This window comes from Cetorhinus maximus, chromosome 19 (genome assembly GCF_964194155.1).
Source record: "Cetorhinus maximus chromosome 19, sCetMax3.hap1.1, whole genome shotgun sequence".
In the NCBI taxonomy this organism is placed as follows: domain Eukaryota; kingdom Metazoa; phylum Chordata; class Chondrichthyes; order Lamniformes; family Cetorhinidae; genus Cetorhinus; species Cetorhinus maximus.
The window spans coordinates 17,842,034-17,860,379 of NC_135897.1; positions in this window are offsets into that span (position 1 = coordinate 17,842,034).

Genomic DNA, 18,346 nt, shown 5'->3' on the forward strand with positions numbered 1-18,346 from the left:
TCCAGGAGAGTGTATTAGGGCATTACGTAGAAGGTCCTACAAGAGAGGGGGTGACCCTGGACTTAATTTTAGGGAATGAAGCCGGGCAAGTGGTAGAGGTATCAGTGGGGAGCATTTTACAAATAGCAATCATAACTCTGTTAGATTCAAGGTTTTTATGGAAAAGGACAAGGATGGGCCAGAAATCAGAGTTCTAAATTGGGTGAAGGCTGATTTTAATAAGATCAGATATGATTTGGCCAGAGTGGACTGGGAGCAGCTACTTTTAGGTAAATCTGCATCAGAGCAGTGGGACTCATTCAAGAAGGAAATAGGGAGAGTACAGGGCCAACATATTCCAGTAAAGATAAAGGGTGGGACCAACAAATCCAGGGAACCCTGGATGTCGAGGGATATACAGGATTGGATAAAGAGAAAAAGGGAGACTTATGGCAGATACCAAGGGCTCAAAACAGCGGAAGCCCCAGAGGAGTATAGAATGTGTAGGGGGGAACTTAAAAAGGAAATTAGGAGAGCCAAAAGGGGGCATGACAAAACATTAGCAGATAAATAAAGGAAAATCCAGAGTTATTTTACAAGTACATTAAGAGTAAGAGGATAACTAGGGAAAGAGTAGGGCCCATTAAGGACCATAGTGGTAATTTGAGTGTGGAGCCGGAAGACGTAGGTAAGGTTCTAAATTAACAGTTTGTGTCGGTGTTCACAAGTGAGAGGGACGATGTGGGTATGGAAATCGGCAGAAGGACTGTGATATAATTAAAGAAATTAGCATAGAAAGGGAGGAGGTTCTAAGTGGTCTGGCAGGCTTAAAAGTAGATAAATCTCCAGGCTTGGATGGAATGTATCCCAGGCTGTTGAGTGAGGAAAGGGAGGAGACAACAGGGGCGCTGGCAATAATTTTCAATACCTCTCTGGCCACAGGAGAGGTGCCAGAGGACTGGAGGACAGCCAATGTGGTACCGTTATTCAAGAACGGAGGAAGGGATGAACCAGGGAACTACAGGCCAGTCAGTCTAACCTCAGTGGTGGGGAAACTATTGGAAGTAATTCTGAGGGGCAGAATTAATCTACACTTGGAGAGGCAGGGATTAATCAAGGACAGTCAGCATGGTTTTGTTAAGGGGAGGTCATGTCTGACCAATTTGATTGAATTTTTCGAAGATGTGACCAGATGTGTAGATGAGGGCAATGCATTTGACATAGTTTACTTGGACTTTAGCAAGGCTTTTGATAAGATCCCGCATGGGAGACTGATAACGAAGGTTAGAGCCCATGGGATCCAAGGCAATTTGGCAAATTGGATCCAGAATTGGCTAAGTGGCAGGAAGCAGAGGGTGATGGTTGAGGGGTGTTTTTATGACTGGATGCCTGTGTCCAGTGGGGTTCCAAGGGATCGGTGTTGGGTCCCTTGCTGTTTGTGGTATATATAAACGATTTGGACTTGAATGTAGGAGGGTTGATCAGTAAGTTCGCAGATGACACAAAAATTGGTGGGGTGGCAAATAGTGAGGATAGCCTTAGACTACAGGAGGATATAGACGGGCTGGTCAGATGGGCTGATCAGTGGCAAATGGAATTTAATCTGGATCAGTGTGAGGTGATGCACTTGGGCAGGACAAACAAGGCACGGGAATACACGATGAATGGTAGGACCCTGGGAAGTACCGAGGATCAGAGGGACCTTTGTGTGCATGTCCATCAGTCCCTTAAGGTAGCGGGACAGGTAGATAAGGTGGTTAAGAAGGAATTTGGGATACTTGCCTTTATTAGCCGAGGCGCAGAATATAAGAGCAGGGAGGTTATGCTGGAACTGTATAAAACGCTGGTTAGGCCAAAGCTAGAGTATTGAATGCAGTTCTGGAATCTGCATTATAGGAAGGATGTGATTGCACTAGAGAGAGTGCAGAGGAGATTTACCAGGATGTTGCCTGGGCTGAGAGTTTTAGTTATAAAGAGAGATTTTATGGACTGGGGTTATTTTCCCTGCAGCAGAGGAGATTATGCGGGGACATGATTGAGGTGTATAAAATTATGAGGGGCATAGATAGGGTAGACAGGAAGGAACTTTTCCCTTTGGCGGAGGGATCAATAACCAGGGGGCATAGATTTAAGGTAAGGGGAAGGAGGTTTAGAGGGAATGTGAGGAAGAATTGTTTCACCCAGAGGGTGGTGGGAATCTGGAACTCACTGCCTAAAATGGTGGTAGAGGCAGAAACCCTCATAATATTAAGGAGTATTTGGATGTGCACTTGCGATGCCATGGCATACAAGACTATGGGCCTAGTGCTGGAAAATAGGACTGGAATAGTTGGGTACTTGTTTGACTGGCGCAGACTCGATGGGCCGAAGGGCCTTTTTCTGTGCTGGAGACCTCTATGACTATGATAACAGGCAGCACTGTTAGTGAACCGAGTAACAGGGAGCCCAGTCACTGAACCGAGTAACATGGAGCTCTGTCACTGAACCGAATAACAGGGAGCTCTGTAACTGAACCGAGTAACGGGGATCTCTGTCACTGAACCCAGTAACAGGGAGCTCTGTCACTGAACGGAGTAACAGGGAGCTCAGTCACTGAACCGAGTAACAGGGAGCTCTGTAACTGAACCGAGTAACAGGGAGCCCTGTAACTGAACCACGTAACAAGGAGCTCTGTCACTGAACCGAGTAACAGGGAGCTCTGTCACTGAACCGAGTAACAGGGAGCTCTGTTACTGAACCGAGTAACAGGAAGCTCCGTCGCCAAACTGAGTAACAGGGAACTCTGTTACTGAACTGAGCAACAGGGAGCTCTGGTACTGAACCTAGCAATAAGGAACTCTGCTAATGAACCGAGCAACAGGGAGCTCTGTTACTGAATCGAGTAACGGAGTTCTGTAACTGAACGAAGTAACAGGGTGGTCTGTTGGCGAAACGAGCAACAGGGAGCTCTGTTACCACACGGAGTATCAGGGAGCTGTGTTCCTGAACCGGGTAACAATGTGCTCTGTCACTGAACAGAGTAACAGAGAGCTCTATCACAGAAACAAGTAACAGGGAGATCTGTTACTGAACGGAGTAACAGGAAGCTCTCTTAGTAAAGTGAGTAACATGAAGCTCTCTGACTGAACAGAGTAACAGTGATCTCTCTTACTGAACCGGGTAACGGGCAGCTCTGTTACAGAACCGAGCAATAGGGAGCTTGGTTGCTGAGCCAAGTGACAGGGAGCTCTGTTACCGAGCCGAGTAACAGGGATCACTGTGACTGAACCAAGTAATATCGAGCTCTGTTACTGAACCAAGTAACAGTGTGGTCTCAACTGAACGGAGCAACAGGAATTCTGACACTAAACCACGTAACAAGGTGCTCTGTCACTGAACTGAATAACAGGGAGCCCTGTAACTGAACGGAGTAATAGGGAACTCTCTCCCTGAGCCAAGGAACAGGGAGCTCTGTCACTGAACCAAGTTACACGGATCTCTGAAACTGAACCGAGCAACAGAGAGCTCTGTCACTGAACCGAGTAACAGGGAGCTCTGTCACTGAACCGAGTAACAGGGAGCCCTGTAACTGAACCGAGTAACAAGGAGCTCTGTCACTGAACCGAGTAACTGGGAGCTCTGTCACTGAACCGAGTAATAGGGAGCATGTCACTGAACCGAGTAACAGGGAGCTCTGTAACTGAACCAAGTAACAGGGAGCTCTGTCACTGAACCGAGTAACAAGGATCTCTGTCACTGAACCGAGTAACAGGGAGCTCTGTCACTGAACCGAGTAACAGGGAGCTCTCTCACTGAACCGAGTAACAGGGAGCTCTGTCACTGATCCGAGTAACAGGGAGCTCTGTCACTGAACCAAGTAACAAGGAGCTCTGTCACTGAACCGAGTAACAGGGAGCTCTGTCACTGAACCAAATAACAGGGAGCTCTGTCACTGATCCGAGTAACAGGGAACTCTGTCACTGAACCGAGTAACAGGGAACTCTGTCACTGAACTGAGTAACAAGGAGCTCTGTCACTGAACCGAGTAACAAGGAGCTCTGTCACTGAACCGAGTAACAGGGAGCTCCGTCGCCAAACTGAGTAACAGGGAACTCTGTTACTGAACTGAGCAACAGGGAGCTCTGGTACTGAACCTAGCAATAAGGAACGCTGCTAATGAACCGAGCAATAGGGAGCTTGGTTGCTGAGCCAAGTGACAGGGAGCTCTGTTACCGAGCCGAGTAACAGGGATCACTGTGACTGAACCAAGTAATATCGAACTCTGTTACTGAACCAAGTAACAGTGTGGTCTCAACTGAACGGAGCAACAGGAATTCTGACACTAAACCACGTAACAAGGTGCTCTGTCACTGAACTGAATAACAGGGAGCCCTGTAACTGAACGGAGTAATAGGGAACTCTCTCCCTGAGCCAAGGAACAGGGAGCTCTGTCACTGAACCAAGTTACACGGATCTCTGAAACTGAACCGAGTAATAGGGAGCTCTCTCCCTGAGCCAAGGAACAGGGAGCTCTGTCACTGAACCAAGTAACAGGGAGCTCTGTTAATGAACCAAGTAACAGGGAGCTCTGTTAATGAACCGAGTAACAGGGAGCTCTGTCACTGAACCAAGTAATAGGGCAGTCTGATACTGAACAGAGTAACAAAGAATTCTGTCACTGAACCGAGTAACAGGGAGCTCTGTCACTGATCTGAGTAACAGGGAGCTCTGTCACTGATCCGAGTTACAGGGAACTCTGTCACTGAACTGAGTAACAAGGAGCTCTGTCACTGAACCGAGTAACAGGGAGCTCTGTCACTGAACCGAGTAACAGGGAGCTCTGTCACTGAACCGAGTAACAGGGAGCTCCGTCGCCAAACTGAGTAACAGGGAGCTCTGTTACTGAACTGAGCAACAGGGAGCTCTGGTACTGAACCTAGCAATAAGGAACTCTGCTAATGAACTGAGCAACAGGGAGCTCTGTTACTGAATCGAGTAACGGAGTTCTGTAACTGAACGAAGTAACAGGGTGGTCTGTTGGCGAAACGAGCAACAGGGAGCTCTGTTACCACACGGAGTATCAGGGAGCTGTGATACTGAACCGGGTAACAATGTGCTCTGTCACTGAACAGAGTAACAGAGAGCTCTATCACAGAAACAAGTAACAGGGAGATCTGTTACTGAACGGAGTAACAGGAAGCTCTCTTAGTAAAGTGAGTAACATGAAGCTCTCTGACTGAACAGAGTAACAGTGATCTCTCTTACTGAACCGGGTAACAGGTAGCTCTGCTACAGAACCGAGCAATAGGGAGCTTGGTTGCTGAGCCAAGTGACAGGGAGCTCTGTTACCGAGCCGAGTAACAGGGATCACTGTGACTGAACCAAGTAATATCGAGCTCTGTTACTGAACCAAGTAACAGTGTGGTCTCAACTGAACGGAGCAACAGGAATTCTGACACTAAACCACGTAACAAGGTGCTCTGTCACTGAACTGAATAACAGGGAGCCCTGTAACTGAACGGAGTAATAGGGAACTCTCTCCCTGAGCCAAGGAACAGGGAGCTCTGTCACTGAACCAAGTTACATGGATCTCTGAAACTGAACCGAGCAACAGAGAGCTCTGTCACTGAACCGAGTAACAGGGAGCTCTGTCACTGAACCGAGTAACAGGGAGCTCTGTCACTGAACCGAGTAACAGGGAGCTCTGTTACTGAACCGAGTAACAGGGAGCTCTGTCACTGAACCGAGTAACAGGGAGCTCCGTCGCCAAACTGAGTAACAGGGAACTCTGTTACTGAACTGAGCAACAGGGAGCTCTGGTACTGAACCTAGCAATAAGGAACTCTGCTAATGAACCGAGCAACAGGGAGCTCTGTTACTGAATCGAGTAACGGAGTTCTGTAACTGAACGAAGTAACAGAGTGGTCGGTTGGTGAAACGAGCAACAGGGGGCTCTGTTACCACACGGAGTATCAGGGAGCTGTGTTACTGAACCGGGTAACAATGTGCTCTGTCACTGAACAGAGTAACAGAGAGCTCTATCACAGAAACAAGTAACAGGGAGATCTGTTACTGAACAGAGTAACAGGAAGCCTTCTTACTAAAGTGAGTAACATGAAGCTCTCTGACTGAACAGAGTAACAGTGATCTCTCTTACTGAACCGGGTAACAGGCAGCTCTGCTACAGAACCAAGCAATAGGGAGCTTGGTTGCTGAGCCAAGTGACAGGGAGCTCTGTAACCGAGCTGAGTAACAGGGATCACTGTGACTGAACCAAGTAATATTGATCTCTGTTACTGAACCAAGTAACAGTGTGGTCTCAACTGAACGGAGCAACAGGATTTCTGACACTAAACCACGTAACAAGGAGCTCTGTCACTGAACCGAGTAACAGGGAGCTCTGTTACTGAACAAATTAACAGGGAGCTCTGTTACTCAAATGAGCAACAGGGAGTTCTGTCGCTGAACCGAGTAACAGGAGGTTCAATCACTGAACCGAGTAACAGTGAGCTCTGACACTCAACCAAGTAATGTGGAGCTCTGTCACTGAACCGAGTAACAGGGAGCTCTGAAACTGAACCAAGTAACAGGAAGCTCTGTTACTGAACTGAGTAACAGGGTGGTCTGTTGGCGAACCAAGCAGGGAGCTCTGTTACCACACGGAGTAGCAGGCAGCTGTGTTACTGAATCAAGTGACAGGGTGGTCTTTCACTGAACAGAGTAACAGAAAGCTCTATCATTGAAACAAGTAACAGGGAGCTCTGTTAGTGAATGGAGTAACAAGGAGCTCTTTCAGTGAATTGCGAAACAGGGAGCTCTGTCACTGAACCGAGTAACAGGGAGCTCTGTTACTGAACCGAGTAACAGGGAGCTCTGTCACTGAACCGAGTAACAGGGAGCCCTGTCACTGAACCCAGTAACAGGGAGCCCTGTCACTGAACCCAGTAACAGCGAGCTCTGTCACTGAACCGAGTAACAGGGAACCCTGTCACTGAACCCAGTAACAGGGAACCCTGTCACTGAACCCAGGAACAGGGAGCTCTGTCACTGAACCCAGTAACAGGGAGCTCTGTCACTAAACCGAGTAACAGGGAGCTCTGTCACTAAACCGAGTAACAGGGAGCTCTGTCACTAAACCGAGTAACAGGGAGCTCTCTTGCTAAACTGAGTAATATGAAGCTCTCTAACTGAACATAGTAACAGTGATCTCACTTACTGAACTGAGTAACAGTGAGATCTCTTACTGAACCGAGTAGCAGGTAGCTCCGTTACTGAATGGAGTAACAAGGAGCTCTGTCATTGAACCGAGTAACAGGGAGATCTGTTACTGAAATGAGTAACAGGGAGCTCTGTTGCCAAACAAAGGAACATCAAGCTCTGTTATTGAACCATGTAACAGGGAGCTCTGAAACTGAACTGAGGAACAGGGATTTCTGACCATGAAGCAAGTAAAAGGGAACCCTGTCACTGAGCCAAGTAACAGGGAGCTCCCCAACTGAGCCAAGTAACAGGGAGCTCTGCCACTTAACCAAGCAACAGGGCACTCTGTTACTGATCCGAGCAACAGGGAGCTATGTTACTCAACCGAGTAACAGGGAGCTCTGTTACAGAGCTGAGTAATAGGGTCCTCTGCTACTGAACGGAGTAACAACGAGCTCTGTTACTGAACTGAGTAACTGGGAACTCTCTTACTGAACAGGCAGCTTTGTAACTGAACTGAATAACAGGGAGATCTCCTCCTGAACTGAGTAACAGGGAGCTCTGTTAATGAACAGAGTAACAGCAAGGTCTCTTACTGAGCTGAGTAACACGGAGCTCTATTACTGAACTGAGAGACACGGAGATCTCCTCCTGATCTGAGTAACAGGAGCTCTGTTACTGAAGCGAGTAACAGGGAGCTCTGTTACTGAACTGAGTAACAGTGAGCTCTGTCACTGACGCAACTGTCAGAGAGCTCTGTCACTGAACCGAGTAACAGGGAGCTCCGTCACCAAACTGAGTAACAGGAAACTCTGTTACTGAACTGAGCAACAGGGAGCTCTGGTACTGAATCTAGCAATAAGGAACTCTGCTAATGAACTGAGCAACAGGGAGCTCTGTTACTGAATCGAGTAACGGAGTTCTGTAACTGAACGAAGTAACAGGGTGGTCGGTTGGCGAAACGAGCAACAGGGAGCTCTGTTACCACACGGAGTATCAGGGAGCTGTGTTACTGAACCGGGTAACAATGTGCTCTGTCACTGAACAGAGTAACAGAGAGCTCTATCACAGAAACAAGTAACAGGGAGATCTGTTACTGAACGGAGTAACAGGAAGCCCTCTTACTAAAGTGAGTAACATGAAGCTCTCTGACTGAACAGAGTAACAGTGATCTCTCTTACTGAACCGGGTAACAGGCAGCTCTGCTACAGAACCGAGCAATAGGGAGCTTGGTTGCTGAGCCAAGTGACAGGGAGCTCTGTTACCGAGCCGAGTAACAGGGATCACTGTGACTGAACCAAGTATTATCGAGCTCTGTTACTGAACCAAGTAACAGTGTGGTCTCAACTGAACGGAGCAACAGGAATTCTGACACTAAACCACGTAACAAGGTGCTCTGTCACTGAACTGAATAACAGGGAGCCCTGTAACTGAACGGAGTAATAGGGAACTCTCTCCCTGAGCCAAGGAACAGGGAGCTCTGTCACTGAACCAAGTTACACGGATCTCTGAAACTGAACCGAGCAACAGAGAGCTCTGTCACTGAACCAAGTAACAGGGAGCTCTGTCACTGAACCAAGTAACAGGGAGCTCTGTTAATGAACCAAGTAACAGGGAGCTCTGTCACTGAACCAAGTAACAGGGAGCTCTGTCACTGAACCGAGTAACAGGGAGCTCTGTCACTGAACCGAGTAACAGGGAGCTCTGTCACTGAACCGAGTAACAGGGAGCTCTGTCACTGAACCGAGTAACAGGGAGCTCTGTCACTGAACCGAGTAACAGGGAGCTCTGTCACTGAACCCAGTAACAGGGAGCTCTGTTAATGAACCAAGTAACAGGGAGCTCTGTCACTGAACCAAGTAACAGGGAGCCCTGTCACTGAACCGAGTAACAGGGAGCTCTGTCACTGAACCCAGTAACAGGGAGCTCTGTTAATGAACCAAGTAACAGGGAGCTCTGTCACTGAACCGAGTAACAGGGAGCTCTGTTACTGAACCGAGTAACAGGGAGCCCTGTAACTGAACCGAGTAACAGGGAGCTCTGTCACTAAACCGAGTAACAGGGAGCTCTGTTACTGAACCGAGTAACAGGGAGCCCTGTCACTGAACCCAGTAACAGCGAGCCCTGTCACTGAACCCAGTAACAGGGAGCACTGTTACTGAACCGAGTAACAGGGAGCCCTGTCACTGAACCCAGTAACAGGGAGCCCTGTCACTGAACCCAGTGACAGGGAGCTCTGTCACTGAACCGAGTAACAGGGAACCCTGTCACTGAACCCAGTAACAGGGAACCCTGTCACTGAACCCAGTAACAGGGAACCCTGTCACTGAACCCAGGAACAGGGAGCTCTGTCACTGAACCCAGTAACAGGGAGCTCTGTCACTAAACCGAGTAACAGGGAGCTCTCTTGCTAAACTGAGTAATATGAAGCTCTCTAACTGAACATAGTAACAGTGATTTCACTTACTGAACTGAGTAACAGTGAGATCTCTTACTGAACCGAGTAGCAGGTAGCTCCGTTACTGAATGGAGTAACAAGGAGCTCTGTCATTGAACCGAGTAACAGGGAGATCTGTTACTGAAATGAGTAACAGGGAGCTCTGTTGCCAAACAAAGGAACATCAAGCTCTGTTATTGAACCAAGTACCAGGGAGCTCTGAAACTGAACTGAGGAACAGGGATTTCTGTCCATGAAACAAGTAAAAGGGAACCCTGTCACTGAGCCAAGTAACAGGGAGCTCTCCAACTGAGCCAAGTAACAGGGAGCTCTGCCACTTAACCAAGCAACAGGGCACTCTGTTACTGATCCGAGCAACAGGGAGCTATGTTACTCAACCGAGTAACAGGGAGCTCTGATACAGAGCTGAGTAATAGGGTCCTCTGCTACTGAACGGAGTAACAACGAGATGAAAACAAAAAGCTAAAAGCTACTGCGGATGCTGGAAATCCAAAACAAAACAAAAACAGAATTACCTGGAAAAACTCAGCAAGTCTGGCAGCATCGGCGGAGAAGAAATCAGTCAACATTTCGAGCCTTCATGGCCCTTCGGCAGAACTGCAGCATAGTTTCAACAAGGGAGAAATATAAATTGGTTTAAGGTGGGTGGGGGGGGAGGGGGAAGAGACACATTGAGGGTGTGGTGTGAGCAGATAATAATCAAAAGATGTCACAGACAAAAGGGTCAAAGAGGTGTTGAAGGTGGTGGTCTTTGTATGAGAAAAGTGCTAATTAAGAATGGAAAACAGGATATTCAAAGTACAGCTCTAGTGGGGGTGGGGTGGAAAGACTAAAGGTTTTAGTTTTAGATTTAAAAATAATGGAAATAGGTGGGGAAAGAAGAATCTATATAAATTATTGAAAAAAAAAAGCGGGTGGGGGGGGAAAAGAAACGGGGTGGGGATGGGGGGAGGGGGAGTTTAAGATCTAAAGTTGTTGAATTCAATATTCAGCCCAGAGGGCTGTAAAGTGCCTGGTCGGAAGATGAGGTGCTGTTCCTCCAGTTTGCATTGGGCTTCACTGGAACAATGCAGCAAACCAAGGACAGACATGTTGGCAAGAGAACAGGGTGGAGTGTTAAAATGGCAAGCGACAGGGAGGTTTGGGTCTTTCTTGCGGACAGACCGCAGGTGTTCCGCAAAACGGTCACCCAGTTTGCGTTTGGTCTCTCCAATGTAGAGGAGACCGCATTGGGAGCAACGAATGCAGTAGACTAAGTTAGGGGAAATGCAAGTGAAATGCTGCTTCACTTGAAAGGAGTGTTTGGGCCCTTGGACGGTGAGGAGAGAGGAAGTGAAGGGGCAGGTGTTGCATCTTCTGCGTGGGCATGGGGAGGTGCCATAATTGGGGGTTGAGGAGTAGGGGGTGATGGAGGAGTGGACCAGGGTGTCCCGGAGGGAACGATCCCTACGGAATGCCGTCAAGGGGGGTGAAGGGAAGATGAGTAACAACGAGCTCTGTTACTGAACTGAGTAACTGGGAACTCTCTTACTGAACAGGCAGCTCTGTAACTGAACTGAATAACAGGGAGATCTCCTCCTGAACTGAGTAACAGGGAGCTCTGTTAATGAACAGAGTAACAGCAAGGTCTCTTACTGAGCTGAGTAACACGGAGCTCTATTACTGAACCGAGAGACACGGAGATCTCCTCCTGATCTGAGTAACAGGAGCTCTGTTACTGAAGCGAGTAACAGTGAGCTCTGTCACTGAAGCAACTATCAGGGTGCTCTGTTACTGAACCGAGTAACATGGTGCTCTGTTACTGAACTGAGTCACTTCGCTCTGTTACTGAACTGAGTAACAGGAGCTCTGTCACTGAAGCAACTAAGAGGGTGCTCTGTCGCTGAACTGAGTAACAAGGAGCTCTTTTACTGAACCAATTAACAGGCAGCTCTGTCATTGAACTGAGTAACAGGTTGGTTCATTACTGACCCGTGTAACACGGAGCTCTGTTACCGAACAGAGTAACAGGGTGGTCTGTTATTTAACTAAGTAATAGTGTGGTATGTTACTGAACTGAGTAACAGAGGGCGCTGCTGCTGAAGCAACAAACAGGGAGCTCTTTCACTGAACCGAGTAACAGGTTGGTCCATTACTGAACCGTGTAACAGGGGGCTCTGTTACTGAACAGAGTAACAGGGTGGTCTGTTACTGAACAGAGTAACAGAGAGCTCTGTTATTCAACCGAGTAACAGGTAGCTCTATTACTGAATCGAGTAACAGGGTTGTATGTTACTGAACCGAGTAATGGAGTTCTATTGCCGAACTGAGTAAAAGGGAGCTCCGTTAGTGAAATGAGTAACAGGGAGCTCTGTTACTCAACTGAGCAACAGGAACTCTGTTACTGATCTGAGTAACAGGTAGCTCTGTCACTGAACCAAGTAACATGCAGAACTGTTACAGAACCGAATGACAGGGAGCTCTGTTACTGAAATGAGTGACAGGGAGCTCTATTCGAGAACCGAGTGACAGGGAGCTCTCTTACTGATCCAACTAACACTGACACTGCACCAAATAGCGGGGTGCTCTGTCCCTGAACCAAGTGCCAGGGTGGTCAATTACTGAGATGAGTAACACGGAACTCCGTCATAGAACCAAGCAACTGCCACTGAACCGAGTAACAGGGAGCTCTGTTCCACAACCGAGCAACAGCGAGCCCTGTTACTGAACTAAGTAACTGGGAACTCTCTTACTGAGCCGAGAAACAGGGATCTCTGTTACTAAACCGAGAGACACAGGGATCTTCTCCTGATCTGAGTAACAGGAGCTCTGTTACTGAAGCAAGTAACAAGGAGCTATCTTACTCAACTGAGTAACAGGGAGCTCTTTTACTGAGCTCAGTAACAGGGAGCTCGCTGACTGAACCAAGTAACGGGAAACTCTGTCGCTGAAGCGATTAACAGGGTGGTCTGTTACTGAACCGAATAACGGGGGCTCTCTCACTGAATCGAGTAACAGGTTGTCCCATTACTGAACCGTGTAAAGGGGAGCTCTGTCACTGAACAAAGTAACAGGGTGGCCTGTTACTGAACCGAGTAACAGGGAGCTCTGTTACTGAACAAAGTAATAGGGTGGTCTGTTACTGAACCGAGGAACAGGGAGCTCTGTTACTGAATCGAGTAACAGGGTGGTCTGTTACTGAACCTAGTAACGGAGAGCTCTGCCACTGCATCAAGCAGCAGGGAGCTCTGTCCCTGAACCAAGTAACAGGGTGGTCTGTCCCTGAACTGAGTAACAGAGAGCTCTGTCACTCAACCGAATAATAACGAGCTCTGTTACTCAACCAAGTAACAGGCAGCTCTATTACTGAAATGAGTAATAGGGAGCTCTGTCACTCAACCGAGTGACAGGGAGTTCTGTTGCCGAACTGAGTAACAGGGAGCTCTGTTACTGAACCGACTAACAGGGAGCTCTGTTACTGAACCAAGTAACAGGGAGCTTTGTCACTGAACTAGGTAACAAGGAGACTGTTACTGAACTGAGTAACTGGGAGTTCTCTTAATGATCTGACTAATAGGGAGCTCTGTTACTGAATCAAGCAACAGGAAGCTCTGTTACTGAACCGAGTAACAGGGAGCTCTGTTACTGAACCGAGTAACAGTGTGCTCCATTACTGAACCGTGTAATGGGGAGCTCTGTCACTGAACCAAGTAACAGGATGGTCTGTTACTAAACCAAGTAACAGGGAGCTCTGTTACTGAATCGAGTAACAGGGAGCTCTGACATGGAACCAAGTAGCAGGGAGCTCTGCCACTGCACCAAGCAGCAGGGAGCTTTGTCCCTGAACCAAGTAACTGGGTGGTCTGTCCCTGAACTGAGTAACAGAGAGCTCTGTCACTCAACCGAATAATAACGAGCTCTGTTACTGAACCAGGTAACAGGCAGCTCTATTAGCGAAATGAGTAATAGAGAGCTCTGTTACTCAACCGAGTGACAGGGAGCTCTGCTGCCGATTTGAGTAACAGGGAGCTCTATTAGTGAAATGAGTAATTGGGAACTCTTTTACTGAGCTGAGAAACAGGGAGCTCTGTTACTGAACCAAGTAACAGAGAGCTCTGTTATTGAACTGAGTAACAGGGAGCTCCCTTACTGAACTAAGAGATACAGGGATCTTCTCCTGATCTGAGTAACAGGAGCTCTGTTGCTGAAGCAAGTAACAGGGAGCTATCTTACTCAACTGAGTAACAGGGAGCTCTCTTACTGAGCTCAGTAACAGGGAGCTCGCTGACTGAACCAGGTAACGGGGAACTCTGTCGCCGAAGCAATTAACAGGGTGCTCTGTTACTGTCTGTTACTGAACTGAGCTACTTCACTCTGCTACTGAACTGAGCAGCAGGAACTCTGTCAGTGAAGCGATTAACAGGGTGGTCTGTTACTGAACCTAGTAACGGAGAGCTCTGTTACTGAACCGAGTAACAGGGTGGTCTATTACTGAACCTAGTAACGGAGAGCTCTGCCACTGCACCAAGCAGCAGGGAGCTCTGTCCCTGAACCAAATAACAGGGTGGTCTGTTCCTGAACTGAGTAACAGGGAGCTCTGTTACTGAACCAAGTAACAGGGAGCTCTGGTACTGAATCAAGTAACAGGGAGCTCTGACATGGAACCAAGTAACAGGGAGCTCTGTTACTGCACCAAGCAGCAGGGAGCTCTGTCCCTGAACCAAGTAACTGGGTGGTCTGTCCTTGAACTGAGTAACAGAGAGCTCTCTCACTGAAATGAGTAACAGGGATCTCTGTCACTGAACCAACTAACAGGGAGCTCTGTCACTGAACCGTGTAATAAGGAGCTCTGTTACTCAACCAAGTAACAGGGAGCTTTGTCACTTAACCAGGTGACATGGAGCTCTGTTACTGAACCGAGTAACTGGGAGCTCTCTTACTGATCTGAGTAATAGGGAGCTCTGTTACTGAATCAAGCAACAGGGAGCTCTGTTACTGAATCAAGTAACAAGGAGCTCTGTCCCTGAACCAAGTAACAGGGAGGTCTGTCCCTGAACTGAGTAACAGAGAGCTCTCTCACTGAAATGAGTAACAGGGAGCTTTGTCACTGAACCAACTAACAGGGAGCTCTGTCACTGAACCGAGTAATAAGGAGCTCTGTTACTGAACCGAGTGACAGGGAGCTCTGTTGTCAAATTGAGTAACAGGGAGCTCTGTTACTGAACCAAGTAACAGGGTGGTCTGTCCCTGAACTGAGTAACAGAGATCTCTCTCACTGAAACGAGTAACAGGGAGCTCTGATACTCGACTGAGCAACAGGGAACTCTGTTGCCGATCTGAGTAACAGGGAGCTTTGTCACTGAACCGAGTAACATGCAGAACTGTTGCAGAACTGTTACAGAACCGAGTAACAGGGAGCTCTGTTACTGAAATGAATAACAGGGAGCTCTATTCCAGAACCAAGTAACTGGGAGCTCTCTCACTGATCCGACTGACAGGGATGTCTGACACTGAAGCAAATAACAGGGAGCTCTGTCACTGCACCAAGTGCCAGGGTGGTCAATTACTGAGACAAGTAACACACAGTTCCATCATAGAACCGAGCAACAGGGAGCTCTGCCACTGAACCGAGTGACAGGGAGCTCTGTTCCACAACCGAGTAACAACGAGCCCTGTTACTGAACTAAGTAACTGGGAACTCTCTTACTGAGCCGAGAAACAGGGAGCTCTGTTACTGAACCAAGTAACAGGGAGCTCTGTTACTAAACCGAGAGACACAGGGATCTTCTCCTGACCTGAGTAACAGGAGCTCTGTTACTGAAGCAAGTAACAGGGAGCTATCTTACTCAACTGATTAACAGGGAACTCTTTTACTGAACTGAGCCACTTCGCTCTGTCACTGAACTGAGTAACAGGGTGGTCTGTTACTGAACCGAATAACAGGGGGCTCTGTTACTGAACCAAGTAACGGGGAGCTCAGTTACTGAACGGAGTAACATGGTAGTCTGTTACTGAGCCTAGTAACGGAGAGCTCTGTTACTGAACCGAGTAACAGGGTGGTCTGTTACTGAGCCTAGTAATGGAGAGCTCTGTTACTGAACCGAGTAACAGGGTGGTCTGTTACTGAGCCTAGTAATGGAGAGCTCTGTCACTGAACCAAGTAACAGGGTGGTCTGTCCCTGAACTGAGTAACAGAGAGCTCTCTCACTGAAATGAGTAACAGGCAGCTCTGTCACTGAACCAACTAACAGGGAACTCTGTCACTGAACCGAGTAATAAGGAGCTCTGTTACTGAACCAAGTAACGGGGAGCTCTGTCACTGAATCGAGTAACAGGGAGCTCTGACGTGGAACCAAGTAAGGGGGAGCTCTGTTACTGAATCGAGTAACAGGGTGGTCTGTTACTGAACCTAGTAACAGAGAGCTCTGCCACTGCACCAAGCAGCAGGGAGCTCTGTCCCTGAACCAAGTAACTGGGTGGTCTGACCCTGAACTGAGTAACAGAGAGCTCTCTCACTGAAATGAGTAACAGGGAGCTCTGTTAGTGAAACGAGTAACAGGGAGCTCTGGTACTCGACTGAGCAACAGGAAACTCTGTTGCTGACCTGAGTAACAGGGAGCTCTGTCACTGAACCGAGTAACATGCAGAACGGTTGCAGATCTGTTACAGAACCGAGTAACAGGGAGCTCTGTTACTGAACAGAGTGACAGGGAGCTCTATTCCAGAACCGAGTAACTGGGAGCTCTCTCACTGATCCGACTAACAGGGAGCACTGACACTGAAGCAAATAATAGGGAGCTCTGTCACTGCACCAAGTAGCAGGAAGCTCTGTCCCTGAACCAAGTGCTAGGGTGGTCAATTACTGAGATGAGTAATACAGAACTCCGTCATAGCACCAAGCAACAGGGAGCTCTGTTCCACAACCGAGTAACAGCGAGCCCTGTTACTGAATTAAGTAACAGGGAACTCTCTTACTGAACTGAGTAACAGGAGCCCTGTCAGTGAAGCGATTAACAAGGTGGTCTGTTACTGAACCAAGTAACAGGGAGCTCTGTTACTAAACCGAGAGACACAGGGATCTTCTCCTGATCTGAGTAACAGGAGCTCTGTTACTGAAGCAAGTAACAGGGAGCTATCTTACTCAACTGAGTAACAGGGAGCTCTTTTACTGAACTGAGCCACTTCGCTCTGTTACTGAACTGAGTAACAGGAGCTCTGTTACTGAACCGATTAACAGGGTGGTCTGTTACAGAACCAACTAACAGGGAGCTCTGTCGCCAAACCGAGTAACAGGGAGCTCTGCCATTGAACTGAGTGACAGAGAGCTCTGTTACTGAACTGAGTAATAGGGAGCTCTGTTACTGAATCAAGCAACAGGGAGCTCTGTTACTGAACCGAGTAACAGTGTGGTCCGTTACTGAACTGAATAACAGGGAGCTCTGTTACTGAACTGAGTTACAGGCAGTTCTTAGAGAATCGAGTAACAGGGAGCTGTCTTAGTGAACTGAGTAACAGGGAGCTCTGTTGTTCAACCGAGCAACAGGGAGCTGTCTTACTGAAACGAGTAACATGCAGCTCTGTTAGTGAACTGAGTAACAAGGAACTCTGTTACGGAACCAAGTAACAGGGAGCTCTCTTACTGAACCGGGTAAGAGGCAGCTGTTAGTGAACCGAGTAACAGGGAGCTCTGTCACTGAACAGAGCAACTAGGTGCTCTGTTACTGAACTGAATAACAGGGAGCTCTTTGGCTGGACTGAGTAACAGGGAGCTCTTTGGCTGAACTGAGTAACGGGGAGATTTGTTACTGGACTGAGTAACGGGGAGATCTGTTACTGGACTGAGTAACAGGGAGATCTGTTACTGGACTGAGTAACGGGGAGATCTGTTACTGGACTAAGTAACAGGGAGATATGTTGCTGGACTGAGTAATGGGTATATCTGTTACTGGAATGTGTAACGGGTGGTGCTCTGTTACTGGACTGAGTAACAGGGAGATCTGTTACTGGAATGAGTAATGGGGAGATCTATTACCGGAATGAGTAATGGGTTGTTCTGTGCTCAATTAATGCACTACTGCCTCTGAAATAACAGGTAATTTAGACCTGGGCTAGAGTTACTGAGCTTGATTATGCCAAATGAGCTATGCTTGTGTCTCTTATCAGCTAACCGAGCATTCCCTGATTGAGAATCTGCCACAACAAAAACAGAATTACCTGGAAAAACTCAGCAGGTCTGGCAGCATCGGCGGAGAAGAAAAGAGTTGACGTTTCGAGTCCTCATGACCCTTCAACAGAACTGAGTAATATTAGGAGAGGGATGAAATATAAGCTGGTTTAAGGTGGGGTGGGGGGGGGAGAGAAGTTGGGGGGGCGGTGGTTGTAGGGACAAGCAAGCAGTGATAGGAGCAGATAATCAAAAGATGTCACAGACAAAGGAACAAAGAGGTGTTGAAGGTGGTGATATTATCTAAGAGAATGTGCTAATTAAGAATGGATGGCAGGACACGCAAGGTACAGCTCTAGTGGGGGTGGGGTGGAAAGGCTGACAAGGTATTACAGGTATAGATTTAAAAATAATGGAAATAGGTGGGAAAAGAAAAATCTATATAAATTATTGGAAAAAACAAAAGGGAGGGGGAAGAAATGGAAAGGAGGTGGGGATGGAGGAGGGAGTTCAAGATCTAAAGTTGTTGAATTCAATATTCAGTCCGGAAGGCCGTAAAGTGCCTAGTCGGAAGAAACAACTTATAT